This window comes from Ammospiza caudacuta, chromosome 1, assembly GCF_027887145.1.
Source record: "Ammospiza caudacuta isolate bAmmCau1 chromosome 1, bAmmCau1.pri, whole genome shotgun sequence".
In the NCBI taxonomy this organism is placed as follows: domain Eukaryota; kingdom Metazoa; phylum Chordata; class Aves; order Passeriformes; family Passerellidae; genus Ammospiza; species Ammospiza caudacuta.
This window is the reverse complement of record NC_080593.1, coordinates 127196311-127221181: the sequence shown is the minus strand read 5'-3', so window position 1 is coordinate 127221181 and position 24871 is coordinate 127196311.

Here is a 24871-nt window from a genome sequence, read left to right as displayed (position 1 = left end):
CCCAAATTTATATATATTTAATTAATTTAATTTTTCTTCCCATAAAACAAATAAGCAATCAAACAGAAAACCTGCCTTATAGTTGCAGAAGTCTTATTCTTAAAAAAAAAATTAAAAGCTTTAATTTTAAATGTTGTATCTAGATTTTTTGCCATTATATTTGAAATTGTGTTTCCAGTTCCCTTATGTCTTATGAACCTGTGGAAGTTCACTCTAATTTTTTTCATCACAAAATCTAAAATACTATGTTTATGAATTTTAAATCTACTCAAAGTATTCAAACCACCACAACATTTCTCTTGTTCATCTGGTAAATGCCAGAGCAAATTGCAGGGAAAGTTGGTAGATGGATCCATACATGCAACTTATGGAATTTTTAACAGCAGAAATTTCATTGACTACTGATGACTGCCAACTGCCTCTCCTGTATTTCTGCCAAGCTATCAGAGACACATAGGAAAGCATCCACAGTGCTGTTCTGTTCTATTAACTCTTAGATAATAGCAGGGGTGTGTGGGGAGCCTCTTGTCACTCCTCTAATGAATGCAGCAAGCATTGGAGGACGTTAAATACCGTAACTCTTCTTCCTTTTTTACTTAAAATTCACATCTTTTAGCATTTTAGCAAGTCCAGAGACTTGCTTCTAATTTTCCAGGTATCTGCTTGTGGTCAAGGCAGCTCTGTAGCTCCAGGGTGTATGCCTACCTGCAGATGAGGACAAAAATCCCAGGGCCTATGGTAAAACAACACTAAGGGAAACATTTGAGCATGCCCTGTATGTAGAAGATAAAAACAGTTCCAGATAATTTGACTGGAGCTAAACTGGCTAGAAGACATACAAGCACAGACAGAAGGGAATTATAAAGAATGCAGTTTAACATCAGCTTGGAAAATTTTTAAAACTCTGAGATCAAAGTGGAAGAGACTCATGAGAAAAAGCAGTCTGAGTGTGGGTTGTCAGTGTGGTTCAGGAAAGGATCAAGATCATGCATGACTAGTTTGCTGAAATCCTTTGAAATTATTGCCACCCCAGCAGACAAGGTGACACAGTGGGAGCTCTTGTTTAGGTCTTCTCGGTAAAAGCTCTGCAACCACTTCAGGGGAGTCTTGCTAAACAAGGTATTTGGTTTAAAATTGAAGACAGAGCAGAAGTTGAACACTAGGAAAAAGAATGCTTGTAGCTGTTGTGTTAGTAACTCTGTGTTTTGTCCTGAGATTTACCAGACACTTTTTCCTGCCAGTGATTAAGGCCATGGTCTGAAATGACTGCACCCCAAGTGGGCAATGAGCACCCTGGCACCGCACACTACCTCAGAGCATCAAAGGCACCAGGGAACAAAGTGCTGCTGTCCCTTTTACCATCTGGAGGGTGACTGACCTCAGATTCACGTCTGTAGACTGATGGTAAGTTGTTTTAGAGGAGACACATCTCTCTGCACTGTATATAAAGGGCAGGGTGAAGGTAGCACGAGTTGTTGGGCAGGCTTTGGAAGGAGACTGGAGCCATTCCAGGCCAGACACAGCCTGCTCCAGATGGTGCCAGCCCACCCATGGGCAGGGCACAGCTGAACCCCTCTGCCTAGTGGGAGGTGCACCTGCATCAACTTATTTAAGAAAGAACAGTAAAACATTGATGGAAAAGGATCAGGGACATGAGAACATATGAGGGTCTTCATGGCAGAGCGGGCCATTCCTACAGAAGGGCTCTGAACCATGGAAGACTTCCACCAGAGAGGAGGAAACAAGCATCAAAGAAGGAGTAGAAGAAAAGCAAGGAACAAAGAACATCAGGAGACAGTTCTATTCCCTGACCCCAACCCCCTGCCCCATATCACCTCACCAAAGAGAAAGAGCATAATCTGCAGCAGCAACCAGGTGAGGAGGGGCCTGCAGTGAAGGTGAGCTGGGGAAGGGGGGAGGGAATATGTCTTTCTTAAGGGCTAAATATTTGTCTTAATTTCCAATACCTAAATCTGTAATTAAGTGCTTTAAATTGAACTAAATACCCCAGAGTTGAGTCTGCTTTGCTTGTGACAGTAATGGATGCATGATTTCCCTGCTTTTATTTTGTCCCATGGGTTTTCTCACTCTTCCTGCTCTTCCCTGTCCTGCTTGTGGTGGAGCAGCAGTGGCAGCAGCCCCACTGACTGCCAGGCAGGGCAACACACTGGTCACTCAGCCTCAAATACCTAAAACTGGTTATCTAGTCATCTAGGCTGCTAGAGAGAGATCCATCTCATTTAAGGCAATGATCAAGGAAATGCCTACACATTTCAAGAAGGTTCTAATTTATAGTTCTTTCCTTTCCAAAACAGTGGCTTGATACAATATGATTTGTGAAAGCATAGGTTTAATAATCTGCTGCCCAATAATGAGAATTATCCTCTTGTAGCAGGGAGATCAGTCCCTCAAAATTTTATATATTTATTTTAATATTTAATAAATCAAGCTTAGTCCTGAAATGTGTCCAAGCCTGTGGCAGTTTGGAGTAAGCAGAAAAACAAACCTAGAAGTTCATGTCAAAATTAAATGCAATGGTAAAATCTTCTTGCCAAAGTATGCAGGGATTTGTAGATTATCCTCTTCAATGGGCATGAATCCCATTTTAGATACCTGCATACTTTACACATGAGGACACAGAACTCCACCTCCCAGCAAGAGTGCATGTCCTTGCTTATGGAAATTGAGGAATGGGGGTCATCTTAAATTCTGTACTTTGTTGTCAGTATCTTCAAGTAAGCTACTGCCTAAATTTGCATTATATTTGATATAATCAACGGAGTCTCTAGAGAAAATCAGCTGAACAATGAACGCACATGTACTGAGGGTGAAATGAATAGTTTTTCGTATTCTTTATTGTATTGACCAGATACTCATTGATTATAAAGGGAGCATGAGCTTGATTCAGGTGTCAAACATAGGCAGCATGTACCATTTAAGCTATCCTGAGATGTTCACTTCTCCACAGAGGCAGTAGAGACAGTATTTTTGGGACTCACACCCATGCCTATGCTCTGTAAGAGCAGCAACTAAACAGTGACAAGTGACAGGAAACTATTATACTATACCAATATACAATATACTATATATACTATACCAGTATACAGTAGATACATATATTTGGGGGTCTTAACTGAACTCCTGACTGACATGGAAAGAAAAGATTTTATCTTACTGGATCCTATGACTAAATCAAATGGATGTAGGGGAAAAGGCTGCATAATCATGCAATCTGTAGAAATGTGATATGCCAGCTGAGTGATTTGGGAGGTGAATTCCCAATTGAGTCTGTCCTGGCAAATCTGCGTTAGGTCATAATAATATATTCAGAAATATGGAGTCACTTGTTTTGAAAATTTGGCCAGTATCTTTTATATTATTTAAAAATTTGTTTATTGTTCAGCCATTTTTAATTTAACTGTTATTTTAACTTGAATATGTGCAATGAAAAGCTAGAAGCAGGTATGTAGCATATTAAGCAAAGGCTGAAAATGTTTGTACTGCATTTTGAGGGAGAGCTGGAAGGGAGATAACAACTGAATATTCCATCAATATTTGAAAAGCTATTGTGCTGTGCATACAGTTTCCAAGATAGCAACGAGATAAATATGCAAGAAAAGCTGTTTGCACTTGTGATATGAAGCAGTGTTACTATAGATCCCAACCTGAGAACATCTGAAGAGCAGCCCCAGGGGAATGCTGCAGGCAGCTAGCTGATGCAAGACTGTCAAAATTCAAGGACTTTCAGGACATTTTCTTAAATGAAAAAGAGACTCAAAATTGCAAATTTACTTCTTTGAAGCACTTCCGTTTCATCTGTGGTGATTACTAGGATGTTTTGCTTTGCCTAAAGATTTCTCTGAACTTAAAATAGCACAGACTAAATTCTTCCTCTCCTGTTTAGACTTGAAGTTCTTAGATGTCCTTACAGTAAACTGACAACTATTTGGGAGGATATGAAGAAAATAAATCCTTTTCCATATATTAGTTTTAAAGGCTATGCTGGTTCAAAATTTAAAATAATTACTACTTTTTCTGGTGGTAATTTGTCTAGAAAGAGTGAAAGAAAATGTTATTAGAATATTTTCAACTATATTTTTGAGTCACTCTAAGTAGGTCTTTTAAAACAGCTTAGATTGCTCACTGTGCAACAAGGAAAACAAAATTCATAGCACAGACAAGTGTGAATCTGGGTCATGTTTGTTCAGCTATGCCTCTCATGTCTGAAGTCAAAACCCTATTTCCATACTGAATATAAAGAAGGTAGTTGTTATCTTGAGACTGTTTTTCACTTAGTATTTGACACAGACTGAATGGCCAGATTAATTCTCACTACTAAAATCCCATCACATGATTTACACTAGCAGGAACTTGCTGTAAAGTTATACCAGGGAGCTGACCAGGATGCAAAGACACAGCACCAAAGATTAAACTACACAGCTCAAGGAATGTGGAATCCCTGTTTGCATTGTATTTTTTATCCTTATAATAACTTTCCTCTGGATGGGCTGTGTAGGATATCTGGTAAGTCTCTCCACCTCCTCTGCTTGTCAGAATCTTTTTCCCTCCTGATCTCTCCTTGTCAACTGTCAGAACATGAGCTCTTAGTTGATTCTTTTCCCTTTTCTTACCTGCTAATAGGCATTTTTCTGACTTACCTCAATAGCAGTCATCCTTACCAAAGAAATAATGGGGAAAAAATATTTCCTAGTTTCATACAGTTATAACTGTTCATTAGCAGTAGCAGGCAGATGAGTGGAAACAAGATAGAAGACCTCAGCTCATCTCAGTAAACATTATTTCTTTTGAAAATATTTGTTATATTAGTTCAGGAACTTTTTCTATTTCTTTTCAACATTTTACTTTCTTAAAGATTTCTGACTCTTTTTCTTATATCTTGATTGAACTGACATTTAAGAAGCACTATTTTTAAACACAGTAATCTACATAAACAAATACAAAAATTTATGCTCTCTAATGACAGTTTGTTGTCTTCTTTGAATAAGTTTACTAAATGCATTCAAAATATTCAGAATTCAGGCAAGAAACATTATCCTGTTATTATGTGAGCAATCTTATATTAATCCATATTTTACTACTTTTAAGCATATGCACTTACCCAGACATAAAATATTCAATATTCTGATAAGCTGGTACTTGTAAAAAATATAGTAAGTTTAACATCTTGTCCTAGATTTTAAGAAATGGGTTTTTTGTGTATTCAACTTTGCATATACAAATAATTGAGCTGAATTTCTGCATGCATAATTCATAACAGGTGCAAATACTCTTTGGGTGATTAGATAAGAGCTAATATTTGTGCTCACAATCACTTTAGGCACAGGAATTCAGGTCAATGATTTGTGAGCACAAGATTACTCAAACTGCAAAGGCAGGTAGACAAATGTAAATCAGACCTTGATTTTGCTGACTGATAGAGGGTAGATTTGTTAGTGCAAGGTACTGAAAACTTGTAAGAAATGTTGAGAATTTGTTATTTGTATTTTGATCATAAGAAGAGGAGAGTGATGGGCACCTTGCAGAACTATGACATCCCCAAAACACTCTTTATGAGTGAAGAAACTCACTTTCAGGCTACCATTCAGAAAGTAAACATATACTTTCTGAATGGTAGCCTGAAAGTGAGTTTAAAGGGCAAGTGAAGCGTCAATGGATGTGTTTATGTGCTTTAAATTAAGTACATATTTAACTAATTTGGTAAATAATGAAAATTTTTAAGAGGTTTGTAAAGGGGTAACAAACAATTAATATCAAAAAGGCACAGGGCATTCAGGAGAAGTGAAAGAAATTTACCATCACAGACTTGCTAGAGAGCATTAGACCTTTGCATGGACGTTTTAATTCAAATGTAAAGTGGCATTGGGTAACTGTATCAAAAGAAGGTCATTTTACTTCTGCTTGATAGAAGTCACAGAATGTTTTAATATGCTTTATTTTTGTTTTATCTTTTCTGAGTAAAAGCAATAGAATATATTTAGGATGAAATGGCTATTTGTAAGTAAATGGCAGTTCATTGACTGCAAAATATTTCTTATGAAACCTCTCAGGCTTTGTCTGACAGGAGGCTCAGCTGAACACACCATCCTTATCATGCAGAGGTGCTGAACTGAGGGCTGAAGGTTCCAGGATTTACAGTTCAAACTGAAGATCAGCTCCCAAGCTCTGCGAAAATGAGAAGCAGAAACCCTGGTTGAAGTCAGCATTGTCAGTTTTATAAACCCTGTTGCAGAGCTCCAACTGGGCTGCACTTCAAGAGCATTTATTTGGATAACAACCAAAATAAAATAAAAATGAAACTCTCCCCGTAACTTGTTCTTTTCCTCACTATTCTTGCAGACATATTTTAAAAGACCTCCTAGAGAAGGGCTATTTGCTCAGAAAAACAAAAGCTGGAGACTGGTACTAATAAAATATTTTTTGAGCTTTGTGGTCTCTTTCTTTTCTGGACTGAGTTCTGTATATCTCAGTTATATCTACAATAGTCAATTATATATCATTATATATGCTTAAAAATATTGTATATACACTTTACTTGTATTTGTACTAGAGGGAGATTAATACAAGGACTGATAACATAGGAGAAATTTTAAGTGTGATCAGCATAGCATTAATTTCTATTCACCAACTTGCCACAGAACATGAAAAGAAAATTCCTTAATGATTAATAATCTTTATTATGCACAGTGTACCATAAAACCAAACTGGGATAAAATGTGTGGATTGAGATCTTAATTAAAATTAGTTTAAAATATTGTATATGATTATTTTGGAAGGATGTTTAATTAGAAGACCATGGTAATGTCCCTCATAGTAATGTTGTGCTTTCACACATGAACCCAGTGTTTTCTAAAGAGTAAATGAAGGTTCATTCACGTGAGAGTGGACTGACATCTGTGCTCTGACCCTACACAGATGTCAGGCACTCAGTGTGCTCCTTTGGACCAGAGCACAGACTGAAGCCCTGTAAGATTGTATTCCTTCACAGGAACCTGGTCAGAGATCCCCAATGTTAGTATGTGATTGGGCAATATAATTGAGTTTACACTCATGCTGCTAGGCTGGATTCTTCATAACTAGTGAGCATATAACAGTTTGCCTGATACTGCTAACTTGTTTTTTTTCCCAGTGTTATTCTAAGGCATAAGTCCAAGAAAAGAAGGAATCTACTAGTGATGCAAATAAAAAAGTAAAGCTTATTTTATCAAATTGCACAGTCCATCCTGAACTTCAGTGATTATGAAAGAATATAGACAGGCCTTCTAGGAGGCAGAGAAACAAGAAAAGCTCTGGACTCCTTACCATGAGGTTGTACTGACACCTGCATCTCCCTGATAAACCTCAGAAAATCTGGGCTTCTGCTCAAAGATGAAGGCACCGCAAAATCTTGTTAAATACGTAGTAGAAGGAAGTTAAACCCTTTATTTTTAATACAGTCTAGCTAGAAAGTTTCAGTGTTACAATATTGTGTTCAACATACTAAAATACTATTTTTTTCTTAACTGGAGGCCTGTGGAGGTCCTTGGTTCTAATTAATCTCTTTTCATCTGCCTTTATATCATGGCCAGCTGCAAGAAACCCTTTTGCAATGAAACTGAAGCCATTTTCTTTCTAAAACAGCAATATGCGAAGCAGATTTTAATTGTTTCTAAAAACTGTATATTTTAACATGTCCTGTCTTGGGAACACTGATGATTACAGATGAGATATCATATCTCAAAGAAATGAAGTGGACTGCTTTACTAAATTTAAATTATGCTTTGCAAACTGCATAAAATAGAAAGAAACAGTGTGATTTTTGTCTAGCTTTATAAAGAAAAGGGTTCTTATGAGTTCTGTATGAATGCCTTGACTTCATCAAGATGAAGATTAAAATGCAATCTCATCTCACAATATCCTTTTAGGGCATTCTTACACAGCTTGAGTTGAGCAAAGCGAATTTTAATTCCTTAATTCAGCGGCTGAGGAGCTCACCAAAACAGAGGAAAATTCTCAGCTGATGCATGTAGGGAAGACTTGCCACACACAAGCCACACAAAAATTCAAAGACAGAGGAAGGTCAAAAAAAATAAAACTGAAGTCAACACTTTGTGGTAATCCTGGTATAGTAAGTATTCACTGCTTTCAAAAATTAACTAGGGAAGTCCTGGAACTCTTGGGTTTAATTCCTCTGCAATGCAGTGTAGAGATCATGTACATGAAGGAGGAAAACTTCCCTCAAACCACAAAATCATACAATATGATTAATGAAATATATGTAGGTTACAAAAATTAATTTGATGGGTCTTAATAATGAAATAGACAAATGAGGAATCCATGATTACTGCTGAGGTTTTTTTTTAATGGGATTTTGTCATTCTGAACTTTATTATAGTTCATTGTAGTCATTTAACCTATAAATTATTACTACCCATAGCAGGGAAATGTAACACAGTGATTCTATAAAGACTGTAGTAAAGCAGGCAAAAAAAAAAAAAAATCCATACCTAATGGACACTGACACATAATACAAACTACAGAAGAAAAGATGCTTGATCCAAACCATCATCATTAAAGAACATACTTTTTATTATATAATAGTATTTATTGTGTGCCTATGCAAATCTTCCTGAAAGAAACCTCAATGAGATTAATATCTTTTCTCTTGAAACTATGTTTTCCCTTCAAAGTTTTACTTCTGTTGTATCTGGACTTTCTAATAACAAAGAATGACTGATTGATACCAAAACATGAATTTCATCTTAGTGCAATTTCTAATGTGCCTTAGATACATCTAGAACTCTTGGTTGTGTCTATAATGGGAACAGAGTTCAGAGAAGTTGGAAGGAGCGTCCTTTAGTCTCTGTTTCAGAATGCTTGAACCACCACATATTTTACCTTCTCAAAAAACTGGCAATTTTTTTTTTTTTTGTTTTGCCTTCAGAAAGGCAAAGGCTTGGCTTTTGCTGACCTGACACTTTACAAGTATGAGTTCCTCTGTTTGGTTTTTTTCTGTAAGCTGCTTGAATAATTTGGAACCAGTCACTTCAGGTTTTTATGCCTTGGTCTCCCTATTTTTTTTTAATGGATTTGATATTGACCTATTTTTATATAAAGTCCTATTTCTATTTGCTCTTTTCAGCAATTGAATTTTCTATTATCACCAAAGCAGTGAGAAAATCTGCGGGTGAAGTTAGACACCTATTTTTTTCCTTACTTGTGTTACCTTCTGGTGAATTCAGTGGTAAAGAACCAACTGACAAATGAGTGCAGAACATTTTAGCCAGCATGTGGTGTGTCAGATGCTGAAATGTGATGCTATGTGGCAGTATTTTATCACTAAAGAGCATTGTCACACAGCATACACAGTTGCCTGAATTAAAGTGGGCCCAGAGAGCATAAGCTAACAAGACCAATACATTTGACGTGATTTTTACAGCTCATCAGAAAGCCAAGTTATTTTAGTCATGACTATTTCTGTTGTTGCTTTTAGGTGAAACATTGCATTTTCGTTTGTTTATTCAGCTTTGATTCTATTGAAGACACTGGAAATTTTATCACAACTTTGATGGATTTTTAACTAATCTTAAAATCACTTATATGTAAGAAATTAAAGTCTTGTTTTAACAGCTCTTAATTGTATGACTAACTCATATCTGTAAAAGGAAGCCTATTAATGCCAATGTTGTTATTCTGGGTATATGGTCTCCTGATAAGATTATTAAAGTTTCTAAAACAAGTAAAAATTAATACCTACTGTTTTCTGTCAAGTTTAGAGATCTCAATAGAAGGACCTTTAAGGTTTAATGACCTTGTCTTCATGTTTAAATAAATTTCAAAATCTGTCCCTGTCTGTAGCAGTAAGACTTAAAACAGTAGAATTCTGTATTTATTTTCTGAGTCATATAATGTTTTCTTCATGAAGCTATTTTCAGAAATGAAGATGTTATTTTATTTGTGCATATGTAGTAGCCTTGGAATTCAATGTGATGACCCTTTACAAAAGCCTGGAGAAGGCTCCTGCCTGCACTCTCCTCTGTAAAGATGTCAGAGTGTGAATTAAATGTTCCAATTTTTTTAATAGCTGTAAAAGGCTGAATGGAAGTAGACTTTGTGCTGGTTTTATGACTAATGTGGGAAACTAGCCAAAGAGAGCTCTGAAAGGTTAGAATGACTTTGATAATGTCGGTGCCTAATCATTGCCTAGAATATTAATGTGACAGACAGGTGCTTTGTAAAGTCCTATTTAAATGAGGTAGTGACTTACCAGAAAGAAAAGGTATTTCAGAGTTCAAGTCTAAGCAATTTCACTGTTTATAATTCCTTGCCATTAGTTTCCAAAGACAATGATTACTTTCTATTGTAATATTTTGCATGCAGTAACTTTATAGCTATTTTACAATATATGTTACCAATGTGCATAAGCATTAGACTGCCATTGAACTAATTTTTATTTAATTTGACATGTCAGAAGCCTTGATTCAACACGTGTTCCTCCTTAATCATTTAACCAGTGTCAGTAGAATCCAAAAGCCAATTTTATACCTTCACTAAAACCTTGACTGTGAAACAGAACTCAGACACTGACACAATTATTTCATTCTGGTTTTAGTGGCAAATTAAAACTGACAAAGAGGAAAGAAAATTAACAAACTTTGAAAAGGAAGCATGTACAGTCTAATGGATTAATCTCTAAATTCACCTGCCATCTTTCTGTTTCTCTAATAATCCTCAAAAAAAGAACTAATGAAGTACAATGAACACAGGAGATTTCACAATGGCATATTTAAAAATCTACCAGTTTCCCCAATATTAGCTCATTTGAAAGGTATAGTTTAGCCCCAAGAGTTTTCTTCATGTGAAACACAGTCTACAAAGACACATAGCAGTAAGGGTTTTTTAAAGTCAATTATGTGAGAAATTACAGATCTTATAAAGTAAAGTCATGGGTCTTTATCACAAACTATAGGTTTCATTTCCTGATGTGAGTAAAAATAATTTGTTTAGATATAATTTATGCTGGTTTTAAGTTTGGTAGACTTAAAAAAAACCCTGCATGGTGTGGCTGTAAATATAATTAATTCCAATATTTGCATAAACATTCTTATCAATAAAATTGTGCGGCTTATAATTTCACCATACCTCCCTGCTTTTTTGGGGGCAATTTCCAACTCCAGATCAAATTCTTGTCTCAGTGGCCACAGGCTCACATTTCTCCCTTACATGTTTGTCTTGCTTGCTCCTTTAATTTATAGAAAGTGTCCCATACTCCAGTAAAACACTTGGTTTTGACTACCTATTCATTTTGGTATTTTGCTCCTCTGTTTGTCTTTTATCTCAGTCTTTTACTTTAATCATACTCTAGTGGTTCCTGCTTTAGAGACAATTACCTTTACTTCAGAATCCTTTACATAAAGATCTACCTTTTTTTTTTCTTGAGCAAATGAGCAGTGATTAGCAAAGTGAATTTCAGGGTTCCTCATTTTCTAATTTGCATCTGAAAGTGGATACACTTACCATTCCATCAAAATTCCAGTTCTCTGGACTCAAAAGCAGCATCATGAACTAGTGCTTGGCTGTACAGTGCTCATGGATTTTTTTTCCTGACATTCTCTTAATACTGCTTTTTAAAAATTGCTTAATTACCTTCTGCAAAATATGGCACCCTTCTAGATAGACAGACTAATGCAGATTATGGTTATATTATTGGCTTTCTAAAAAGGTTCAGGAAAAACAACTTCAGGAGCAGTGAAGGCATAACAGAGGATAAACACTAAAACAGAAAGGGAAACCTAGGGTAAAGTAAGAAGCTGTGACTGGTCCAACAATTTTCAGCTGTCTGATAGGTGTTGGATGCTGCCAAAACTTCACAAAATGAGCAGTGCAGATCTACACATATCTCAGTCAAATGATATTTTTTGCACATAGACATAAGTGTGTTGGATAGCCCAGCATTAATGTAAAGTGGCATTTTGGCAAGTTTATTTATTTGCCATCTATGTATCATATTTTAACTTAATTTTATTGGTATCCCTGAGGTAAGATAACTTGAACTTTTCCCTATTTTCTGCTTGGCTAATTTTCTTTTTAATTTTTAAAGTAGTTAATTCATTGATTAAAAGACCACCCCCCATGCCATTTTATAATTCTAAAGACAGGCAATTGGTTGGTTTTTGTTTTGTGGTTTTTTTTTTTTTTTTTTTTTTTTTGGTTGCTTTTTGTTTGTTCATTGGTTAGTTGGTTTGGTTTGTTTGTTTTGGCTTTTGCTTGATTTTTTGTTTGTTTTGTTGGTTGGTTTTCAGAGTTGTTTTTGTTTGGTTTTGTTGTTGTTTTGTCTGTTTTAATTCTTGATTAACCCAAGATTTTGATACCAATTTCATTGTCTGGTAATGGTAACAACAGATAGTTTTTCATGTAGAATGACAGTACTCTGCTTTACAGCAAGCTGCATGTTTTAATTACATATCACTCTGGCAATGCAAGCCATGAAAAACAAAAATAAATCACACTGCGGCTTCGGCAAGACATTGTCATTTTGATAACAAATATACATTTATTATCATGGCACTTGAAATAAAAAAGGAATAATTACATCAAGAGTAATGAGCAGTCAAGGTTATCTGAGCTTGTTAGTACCCAAGGGATGTGTGGCTGGACCAGAAGGAACAGAGCCACAGCAGGTTCAAAGTTGCTGGTACCCTACATTGATCATGGTCCTGTGAGAAGTTTTGCTGATATCCCAGACTTGAGGTTCCCTTTGCTGGTTCAGGCGGCACATGAGCAATAAGCTTAACATACACAGACAATTCTAGGTTTCTTCCAGAAAGCTGTTCCTGGAGGATAAAAATAAATTGTCTATTAGCTTCACTATTGAAACTCTTTCTCCAGAAAATGAGAATCCTATGTTCTGCTTGGCCTAGAAATCTTAAAACTTTTGCATCTCATCTAGATTCTCCTTCTCAGATTAGGATCCTTGTCTAAGTTTGAAAGACAGGTGTCTGCTAAGGAAGGCAGGAGCCTCTCTTGAAATGGAAAATGTAAACCTCTGCCCTCCAAATTATTATAATTATGAAATTAAGGGGCTCTCAGACAAAGATGTGGTGGTAGGAATATCAGATCTTTATTAGGAAAAATAAAACAAAAATGCAATAATACAAAACAACACTGAGAGAGTGAGAATACAACCTGACCCCTTGTGGGTCAGGGTGTTGATAGCCATCCCATTAAATGGTGGCTGCAGCCGTCCTGCAGTGTCAGGTGTGGTTCTGTTGGAGCTGTGATCCTGTAGAAGGGGGCAGTTCTCCTCTGAAGGTCCAGTGGGGGTGTAGATGGGCCTGGTCTGTTACATGACTTGTGAGGGTTCCTCAGGGTGAGAGAGATAGACGAGAATCTTGCTGCATGGTCAGAAGACTGGATTTATTATTTTATGATATATAATACATTAAGACTATACTAATAAGAATAGAGAGAGAAGTTCAGAAGCTGCTAAGCTAAGAATAGAATAGGAATAGGAATGAATAACAAAGTTCTGTGTCCAGGCAGAAAGCAAGCAAGCTCTCCTGTGAGTGGTCAGCAAATCCAAACACTCACAGAAGACCAATCACCGATGCACCTGTTACATTCCACAACAGCAGATAATAATTGTTTACATTTTTCTTCTGGGGCCCCAGCTTCCCAGAAGAGGAAAAATCCTAAAAGAAAGGATTTTCCACAAAAGATTTCTGTGACACTGGTCTTCTGGGAATCCAGTGGAAAAAGAAAGCTGCTCCTCTGGGAATCCAGTGGAAGAGGTTATCCGTGGTGCTCCCAATCTCAGATTGGCTCCTCCCCTGGGCAGAGCATCTCCCTATGGGATGATGTACTTTTATCAGTCAGGCAGCGAGACTCAATGGCCCATTAACAGAAGATATCTTTCTGGAGGGAGGATTGGTTGAGGAAGAGATAAAGAAAACTGCCCTACCTGGTTTTAACAGGCGGCCAAATTAACAGAAGATAGCTCCCCACCTCTAACAAGTGGCAATAGAATACATACCTCTGGCCACATCTTGCATTTGCAACCTGAGACAATCCTAAAACACAAGAGTCCAATGTGTAGGAATTTAGGTACTTTACAGACAGGTTACAATGTATTTTATATGCATTATTTAGACTTTTTTTACCTGCTTCAACAGCACAAGTGTCTATTTTTCTTCATTTTATGAGGAAAAAAATTTGTTCCTGATAAAACTTCAACCAAAACAAAGAAAAGCCTTGCAATATTAAGGAAGGCCTTAACCGTATCTTCTTTGACTCATTGTTCCTAATGTTCTTTTCAGGCATGCAAAGCTTGAATGACTAAACCAGGCATTTAAGGCTATAAAAATCATGGTTCATTTTATAAGAAAAATAAGCCTCATTTTCTTGTGCTTTCTAACATATTACCAATGTCCCTTCTCTCTTTCAATGCCCTTCTCAGACTATAGATACAAATTTTCACTGTTTTTCAAATTAATTGAATCTCCTTTGAAAAATTGTTGCATTTAATTTTCTATAATATTGCTTATATATATATTTTAATGGCCATTATGACAAAAGTTATTCCTGCTTATTCGGTGTAAGGTGATCTCTACCATCTTATTTGGAAAACTAATCTGAAAGCCAACTTACTGCATGATTAAAGCTGTCCAAAATCTGTTACACCCCAGGGAAAAGTGTGTCCCCCATAGAAACCCTACTCAAGTCCATCTTTCCAGTTTTCTTATTCAACTGTTCCTTTTTTTTTCCTTAAGTATACCATCATCCCCATGAGATTGGTACTCACATCAGGGTCAACTCTTGCCCTGGACTACTCCTGGGCAATCAGAAAATAGAAAGCAATAAGGACATGAATGGTAGACATTGGAGTAAGTTAGATGACCCTACAGCCAGGTTTTATAACCTAGTCTCATGACAAATGAAGAAACTGTAAAAAATAACATTAAAAAATTAACCCAAATGTAGCAGAAGAACTGTCCATATAAGCCTTTCCACAGTTTCCTAGTGAGGGTGATAAAGGAAAGAGTTTTGGGAAAAATACAGAAAAAACAACATCTTCCATTGTCCTCTCTCAGCTTCCAGCATCAGAGATATAACATGCACATGCCAGCAGCCTGTATTCAAGAAAGGAATAAATGATTTATTGTTTTCTATTGGAAGGAATTTAAATAATAAATTAATTTCAGATCTTTGGAAAAGAGAAGACCATTATTAACAACTTAATTTGATTTCTGGAATACTATAGATCATAAAATGTCTGTTAGGCCTTTTAAAAGTTTTGATCTGGATTTCAACTATAAATCCAACATGTTCCACTGATCCTCATATGTATATATATGTAGGAGTGACTAATTCCTTATATATTAGAATTGCCCATATCCATTTTTTGTGCTTGTTTAGATAAATATTAAACTTACAAAGGTTCCTTATTTTATTCATTTCTTGTAATGTCCAAAAGTCAATTTTAGTATTCACCACTGACTTTTGACTCACAATTTTTCATCTTCTTTATATTTCTCTCTCAAAACCCACTTTCCAGAATTTTACTATGATAAAATCTTTGCTTATAATTTTTTGTTTCAGATTTCTTGCTCTGTCTTCTATCTCCTGATCTTTGCTCCCTATTGGTTTCCCAAGCTTATACACTTTTCTATTTACCACTCTGGCTTTTCTCTTTTCTTTTCTTTTCTTTTCTTTTCTTTTCTTTTCTTTTCTTTTCTTTTCTTTTCTTTTCTTTTCTTTTCTTTTCTTTTCTTTTCTTTTCTTTTCTTTTCTTTTCTTTTCTTTTCTTTTCTTTTCTTTTCTTTTCTTTTCTTTTCTTTTCTTTTCTTTTCTCTTTTCTTTTCTTTTCTTTTCTTTTCTTTTCTTTTCTTTTCTTTTCTTTTCTTTTCTCTTTCTCTTTCTCTTTCTCTTTCTCTTTTTCTTTTTCTTTTTCTTTTTCTTTTTCTTTTTCTTTTTCTTTTTCTTTTTCTTTTTCTTTTTACCACTCTGGCTGAGTAGAAACACTGTGAGCATAGCTAGGTGAGATGGGTTCTTCTCTCAGTTTTTAATGAAACAGTAGCTTGCAGCAGCTATCCAAGGGAAAATTTGTTCAGGTTTGAAATTCTAAACTGAAGAAAGCTCAGAATGTATGGAAATGGGCAGGTCAAACTTGTTCATCTTTCTCCTGAGCAAATAGTGTGACATTTTAAACAGCTGGATTTATTTATTGGATCTTATAGTTCTGGAATCTGCAGGTCTTAGTGCAAGAAAGTATTCTTTGAATTAAAAGGAGTACCATTGCTTTGAAATTATCCAGTGGAAACTGTTCCAAAAGAATTATGTTGAGAAAGTGGGTAGCTTCATTTACAACTGAAGGCACTGGTGAAACACAACTTCCTTTCTTAATAGTAGAGACAAATTTGGGCATTTCTGTGGAAGTGCACAGACAGAAGTAAATTTCCAGAATCCTTGCAGAATGACACTGGAGTGATCAGAATTGGGGGTTTTTTTGCTGTTAATCTTCTGGCTCAGATCCATATGCTATCCTTTTTTCAAAAGACAAGACTCTTTTAATAGAACGCTCTGCCTACTTAAAACCTAGGGCAGATTACATCTGTGACTCAGAGGTACAGGAACAGAAAAAGATTAATGTCAGGGCGCACTGAGCATCATCCTTTATAATTTCTTTTTTCTGCAGCTTCAGTAGAAATCAGTGTTCATCCCTAACTCCATGTATACCAAGTGTAATAATTTTTTCACTAAACTAATGTTTACCTGGGTTGAGAACAGATAATAGAAATAATAAAAAATTACTGGTGAGTCAGACAGGACAGTTGTATGGCATTTTTTCTAAGTTAAAGAAAAGTTATCTGTAATATTGTATTAAAAAATAAGGGCATTGTTAAAAAAAAAAAAAAAAAAAAAAGCCAGAAAAACCCAGCAGTTCATGAACAGGTACCTCCTGCTCAGCCAGCTGCTGGTTGTGCTGCTCAGCCTCAGCCACTGCCATGGTTTAACCCAGCCAGCAGCCAAGGCCCACACAGCAGCCTGCTTTCTTCCCTGCCAGTGGGATCTAGGGGTAAAAGCTAGAGAGGTAAAAGTGAGAAGTGTATGGGCTGAAAAACTCGTGAGATGACATAAAGACAGTTAAATAGGGAAAGCAAAAACCACACACACAAACAAAGCAAAACAAGGACTTAGACTGCTATTCATAGGCAGGCAGCTGTTCAGTCATCTCCAGGAGAGCAAAACCCCATCAAGTGCTACTTCAGAGGACAAACTTCATCACTCCAAACATCCTCCTTCCAGCCTCTTCTTCTCATTTTTGCATACTGAGCCTGATGGTGTATCATCTGGAGTATCCCTTTTGTCAGTTTGAGCCACCAGTCCTGGCTGTGTCTCCTCCTGACCTCCCAAACACTCTCAGTTCCTCCACCAGCACAGCAGCATGAAAAGCAGAAGCCCTGCTCAGCAACAACAAACCACCTCTATATTAGCAGCTCTATGTTCAGCACAGATCCAAAACATAGTCCCATGTCAGCCACTGGGAAGAAAATTAACTACCCCAGCTGAAACCAGCACACTTGCCCCTTAAAGAAAGAATTTAAATGCTTAGCACAGACCTCTGACTTGAGCAGGTTCCCAAGAATTAGCTATTATGGTGCACAGTTTTTCAGTTTTGAAGTACCTTTGTCAGCTTACTGTGTTTTCCTGTGAAGCTGTGTGGGAGCAGCACCACCAGGAAACAGACATTCACCATTCTGGCTCCAGTTTTGAATTTGTCAAATCCCAATAGTAGAACAGCTGGAAAAGGGGATCAACGTATTTGGCATTATGAATAGCTATAATACTTAATGAAGGCATGACACTGTAATGAAAATCCACAGAAGCTGAAGAGACAAAGCTGTGCTTGTCAAAAGAAATTCTTACATGACCTTAAATCTACCCAGATTTTAGTCAATTTAGCTTCTCTGAAGCTTTCTGGAAATCAAATCTAAATGAACAGTAGAAACACCTGAGCATATGTTTTGGTCACTGAATGTGAAAGCCAATAATAACTTCCACCAGAAAAGGAAGGGTGCCTCAACCTGTCTTTTCATTTGGCCTGTTTTGAAAAGGTTAATGTAAGTCTGCACATAAGACTTTCAAGAGTCAGTTTCTTATAAAAGGCAGAAAGAAATATTTTGTGGATAGCTCCAATTTGTAAATATTGAAATTATGGAGATTCGTAGAAAGTGCCATTAAGATTAATTTATTTTCACCAGTTGAAAATTTTATTTCTTAATCTGAATTTTAGACATGACTCTCTGTTATTGTAACCTATGCCCATTACTTTCTATTCTGTCTAACATGAAAAAGGAACTAAACTTTTACTGTTTGTAATGGGTTTGTTGACTGCAATAGTTTTCATCTTTTACTTTCATCTCTACCCTTTAAACTCTTTTAGGATTTTGGTTTTTTAGGTCCTTGCAGACTGTGTTTTCTAAACCTCTGACCAGTAACATTGCTATGTCATAAACTCTTCCTAAATGGTGAATTTTATTTGATAATCTTCCCATTTGAGAAGTATTTTTGCTTTATTAAACTTCATTATGAGCTGCAGTGCCAGACCACTGTGGTGTTGGATAGATTGGTACGATTCTCTACAACTTCGGCACAAGTCACATGGATGATGTTCAAAATGTTACATTTTAACACGTTTTTCTTGAGTGCCTTCATCTTTTCTTATCATTGAACCAGTAAATCCCAAGTCGTACTCTCCAACTAATGTCAGCCTATGTTGCAAACATCAGTTCAATTTTTCATATGGGATTATTTTTTAAATTGCTTTATAATCACATAATGTACATAAAATAATATAAAATAGAGGAAATAAATCAATAATAGTCCTCCTCTATATTTTAGTTTTCAGAATTTTTAATTTAAGCATAAGAGGAACAAGTAAGAAAAAATAATTTATGCTAATATAGGATCACTTTTCTTAAAGAAATTCTGAGAGATGGTATAACACAATTAGATAAGGAAAACTACATTTTATATCAATGCAGTGAAACACTCACAGCCAAAATGAATGACATGCCATCACCTGTCTGACTGCATATCTTATCTGCCAGCAGCTTCTCCCAGCTATGCTCTACAGGGATCATTGAATGACCATCTGTGACCAGTGTAGCTATGTCAGTGAAAGTCATCAAAATAGTCCTGACATAAGATATTCAGGAATATGCTCTATTTCCAAAGTGGTAGCAGCTACATGCTGAGCTCTCCCCTCCACCAATATACCTTTTTGGCTTTTTCCTGCTTTAACTGATCTACACAAAACATCTTGACAACAGTTGCAATCAGATTTGAGGTTTTTAGGGGTTGACAGGGATTTTTCTGGCCTTCTGAGTTGGAGTGAGCTTTATTGCATTATGAGGAACCATTAATACTCTTATTCTTCTTTATCATATGAGTGTGAATGAGATAATTTGTGTCTTGTTGGCTGAAAATTAGGAACTACCATACCCTTCATAAGAAATATAAAATTAGTTGCTTGATATATCTTATGGGTAGGGATATTAAGGAAAGCAATTTAATAAATTTTCCCTGATTCACATTTTTAGTTAATGTTCAGAACATAATAGCAGAGAAGTTTGACTTTAGTATTTGCTCTGATAACTTGCTTTTAATAGTAAAGACTGAATTCTTGAAAGAAGAAAAGGCTTAATATTACAGGAGTCCCTGGAAGTTCTCCCAGTCTAGCTTTACCAACAATTATATGACTCACTTTCAGTAAACCTTCAAATTTAGTATCTTTTCAAGTTACTGAAATTGACTTTCCAGTATCACTAGCAAATTAATGAGATTTTAACATTTTCAAAGTATATAAGTGACATAAGAATTCCATTGATTTAGGTTTTTAAGTCCCTTTATGATCTGAGCATCAGAGTAAAGCTTATCAAAAATATTTGTTTAAAGGTACAGATAGGTACTAAGGAGTATTACAAATAAAATATATGAAGCACTTGGCACCTCTTTAAGCAATTTTGAAAATCCTCCAAGTTGTTAATGAATCTTTAGATAATTAAAAGTAGTTGTGACTAGAGTTTTGTGATGGCTTTAGGGACAATGTTACTTTTGGTGTTGAGACATTATCATATATCTTATTCTTTTATTTAAAAAAAATTACATTAGGAACAAAGTTTTCTTTTCATAAAGCTATTGTACATTAGCTGTGTTTGATGGACATGTGTAGAAAGACATTTATTGATTTAGATTTTTCTGTTTTAATCAACCAGAAATTACTGCAACTTCCTTAGTTAATTAAATAGTTCACTAAGTCATCTATTTACTATTTACTAAGTCATCTATTTTTACCATTCAAAGTGTCTGGTAAAGACCAGCCCCTGCTATTTCAAAAAATAACAAAACGCATTTTACAATAGAATGTGAAAAACACAGGCAGAAGCTGATTTTTGAAATCACAATCTCCTATATAAATGTTTGGGAAGCACTTTATGACATTAAGTGTTTTGTAATTTTTTTCCTTGCTTAACTCTGGTACTGCTGCTTTCTTTTTTAAAGTCACATCACTGAGCTGCCCAAGTTTCCTGTGACACACATCGTTTTATGGCTAACTGTTCCAATTGTTTTGTTACCTATTTTAACACTACTGCAAGAAATGTGAGAACTGACAAGTCACTTTTTTCGAGGACAGAAAGGTCCTCAAATGTCTAGATAGTGTCTAACAATCACTGTGTCTTTGTCAATGAACACGTAGGAAGGAAGTGTTTGAGGCAGAGCTTCAGACTGAGTTAATATATTTTAAAAGCAGAAGTCTTTAAAGGAATAATGGACAATCTTAATGGGTTTTGGGGCCTCATCATTTTTAACAGTGCTCTGTGGCTTTCCAGACACCTGAATTACATTTTTCATCTGTGATGTACTAAATCCTCATAGTAAGGTAGAAGTTAGCAAAAGAACTTCAGAAAGACATTTAATTTCACTTTATATCAAGGTATTTCTGTCCTGAAAGAATCCATTTTTCTTTTCCTTTTCATTTTCAAAATACATTTTTCTCTTTCTCAAAAGTATCTGAGATAGATTTTAATGGGTATTACAAGGCAAGTTTTGGTAGTAGTTAAAACTTCTATCAGCAAAATGCATACTTTATCAACTATACTTTTTTTGAAAAGAAAATAATGTCTCTACTAAAAATAACAGTTATTATTATTAAAAACAAAACAAAAAAACAAGACGTATTTGAAAAGGCTTAGGGTTTATATATTTCCTCACGTTCTATTCATTAATTTTAATAGTTTTGAATTTATCCCAGGAATTAGATAAAAACAAAGGGAAGTGACATTTTAAGCCATTGTGTCCAATTTATATTTTCACTCAGCAATACTTCTGTTTGCTACAAACACTGGAAATGTCAAAAGAGCCCTAGATCCTTTTGATACCAGGTCACTGCTTACTGTAATGCTGATTTATTACTTTAGAGTGCAACAGAGTTTAGACATTACTTACATGCATAGAAAAAGCCTCCATATTTTACTAGCACACAGGCTGAGTTACAAGAGTACGCCACCAAGGTTTGTGCTGCCTGTATTTTCACGAGATGTGAGAGTTTCATAGAAATAAAAAAATAGAAAAAGAAAAAACGCAGTACTAGAAGGTAAGAACTCCAGAGAACATATTTTTGTGATTTTTATTTTGTCCAGTCTGATCTCCATCCTAAGAAATGCCTTAACAACTGCTTTTCACAGCAGTGGTGAAATGCATAAACTACCAAGGGTCCATTAGAATATGAGCTTATCTGGAAAGGAGAGGGTAGTAGGCAAAGATGTGATTCCCATATAGATGAATGATGCTATATAATGTTCTTTTTATCCTCTGGCTTTCTCACATGGGAGAGAGTTCTGATGAAAGCAAGAGCATTTCCTTTTTTTTTCCTGACATATTTGGACAGATGGAGTATAGTTATAGAATTATAGACTATCCTGACTGAGAAGAGACCCATAACAACGATCAAGTCCAACTCCTAAATGTCCATTTTGAAATCATTAGATTACCAAATGGGTGGACTTTTTAGTCATGACTAAGAGTTTCCATGTGGTACTAAGATTCACAAGACTATTTGAGGACTAAGGATTTTAATATGCACATGATTTTATAAGTATCTCAATAGAAAGGCCTAATAAACCTCTAATAGAAAACTGGGTCACTGTCCTACATTTTTAACATGTATATAAAACAGCAAAACCCTATTCCTCTATTCAGGAAGCAAAAAATTATTAGTCCTAATAATAAATGGTTCCCAAATCAAGAGTTCTTCAGAGTTTTATTTTTAAAATACTTATATGTACCTATCTCATCTGCATTAACTTTGCCTCTTTGCCTAACTCTCTTTTTTGCCATACATCTTTCAGATCTGCAGGATACCAGAAAGACTGAGGGCTCTCAAATTTACCTCACACATACATTCCAAAGTAGAGAGATTATACTAATAAAGACTTCTAGGGCTCTATCAGGCTCTTTTCTACAATTTGATGGTTTCCTTTAAGTAGGAGAAATAGAGTTCTGCTAAATCCTTCTGAACATTTGTTTTAGGTATGGACATTTCATTTTGAAAAAGTGAAAAAATATTTATTAACATGGCCCACAGTAGAAATGCAATGCAAAAGCACAGGTGCTGAATCACATGAGAAGCATCTGCTGGACCAGCTGTTGCCACCATTGCAGTGCAAGAGGGTGCCCAGGAGTATTTTCTCCTGCAGTTTTGTTGGTTCATTTGGGAAGAATGATAGGTGATGGACTGCAAGCTGAGATGTGATTATTGTATTAAAGAGTGATTTGGTTGACCTCAGGTGTACCATCTTGTTAGTGACTCCCATGACTGGACTGCTGCCAAGACATATTTGCAGGGGAGTGGACAGATTTATTGAGTGCGACAAGAGGGAAAATAATGTCTCTTTGTTATAATGGAGAATAGGCATGAGCTGTTAACCTACATAGTACAGCAGAGATGATTAAATATTCATGGTAGCCAAAACTCAGTAACAATGACTAACCTTTGTGTTAGAATGCTAGCTCACTGAGTGAAAAATGCACCTAAGCTGTACTTTATTTTGACTAAGAAGGCTGAAATGAAAAAGAAGCTGATTTCTCTGGACTGTTAGACATCTGCCTCTGTCTTGAAATGCAGTTATGCAGGTGCCTGGCTAGCACTTCAGGAAATCAGGCACTTGGTATTTAACTTCTATTCCTAGGAAGCTGTGATAGAAGGGCATGACTGAGACACTTGGGTTACATGAGAATGTCCAAGAGCATCAGGTTCCTCACAGATTCAGGGAGTTATCATAGCATTAAGTGATTATGCAGGAAATAGGCTACAGATTAATAATCAGCCAGACCTTTTGATAAATTTTTCCTAACAGTTTATCAGCTGGAGCGAGAAAGCCTCAGGTGTTGGGATCTTCATATTACAGTGTATTATCTTTAGGTATTTTATATTGGTTTGGGAAATCCAGCTATTCTAGTATATTACAGAATACATACCTCAAAACAGTATCTTTTCATTGTACAATCCAAGTGCTGCAAAGAAATTTTAAAGCAGGGTAGGACTTTCTACTCCGTCATTTTGCAGGAGCAGTTTCATGTTTCAAGACCACTTAAAGACCACCTTTTCTCAATTTCTACTAAGAAGTCAGTTTTACAGGTGTAATGGTGAAACCAGAAAATTTTGCACAGGCTCTTGCCACTGAGCCCTGTATTATTTAGATTGAATTTTCCATTAGTATCAATATGTTCATCAATAGCAGAGGACCATGGCTTATGTTCTTGTAGGTGTATTTTGCAAACAGCTAGTGAGGTCATGAAATTAATTTTGCAACAGCTTATTCAAACAACTGATGAGGCCAATAGTTTAGCTCTTCTCATTAGTGTTAGATATAAACCTTTGCCCCCAACAGTGAAAGATAAATGTTTAATTTAAGCAGATACCTAGTTCCCTTTATTAATGGATTTCCAGTATGCATTTGTAATGCTCTGTTTAGTGTTATGGGGTTTTTTGCGGATACATTCTCTACACTTGGCTGTTAAAGTTTTAATATCTTTAATAAAATGTTCTCTAAACATCATTACTAAAATTCAAGCCCGATAGCAAACTGCTACGGAAGTTTTTGCACTATCAAGGTCACAGTCTAAACAATTTATAACAGCTGTAAATATTTAATATGAGTTGGATACTCAAGAATGTTCATACATTTATTTCAACTTTTTTTTTTCTGTAGTGCCCAGCGCATGTTGTTTCTTAGCGATGATTACATGAAGTCTATTAATAGACTTATAGGTAAAAAATATTTTTCCCAATCTGCCAGTCTACAACCTGAAAGTTGTAGAATTGCATGAAAAAACATATTGGAACATAAGCTTCTTTTTCCCTTGCATGTGCTTTCTGGAATGGGAGCAAAAACTCCAGGTATATTTTGACAAATGTCAGGAAGATAAGACTCCTAACAAATACTAGGAGATGAAAACTCAGCTTTCTTGAAGGTAGCAGGAGTTTTGTCATTGGCTTAATCAGAACTAGAGGTTCCCTTGGGGAAGATATGTTTTGAGGTAACTGCCATGTTTTCACATTGTTAACTTTATGCTAATAGTATTTAAAGCATAGCTATTCTGTTTGGGTAACAATGGTGAAATGAGATGCTATCCTTGTTTTGTTCTCTATTTCCTCATACTTAATGGTTAAAAGGGTTACACTGATATTGTGATCAAATATCACTCATGCATACATCAAACTTCCATTTATTATATGTAGTCTCCATGGCATGTCTGACTTTCAGCCTAACACATGATCCTTGATTATTATCTATTTACTGCATATTCAATG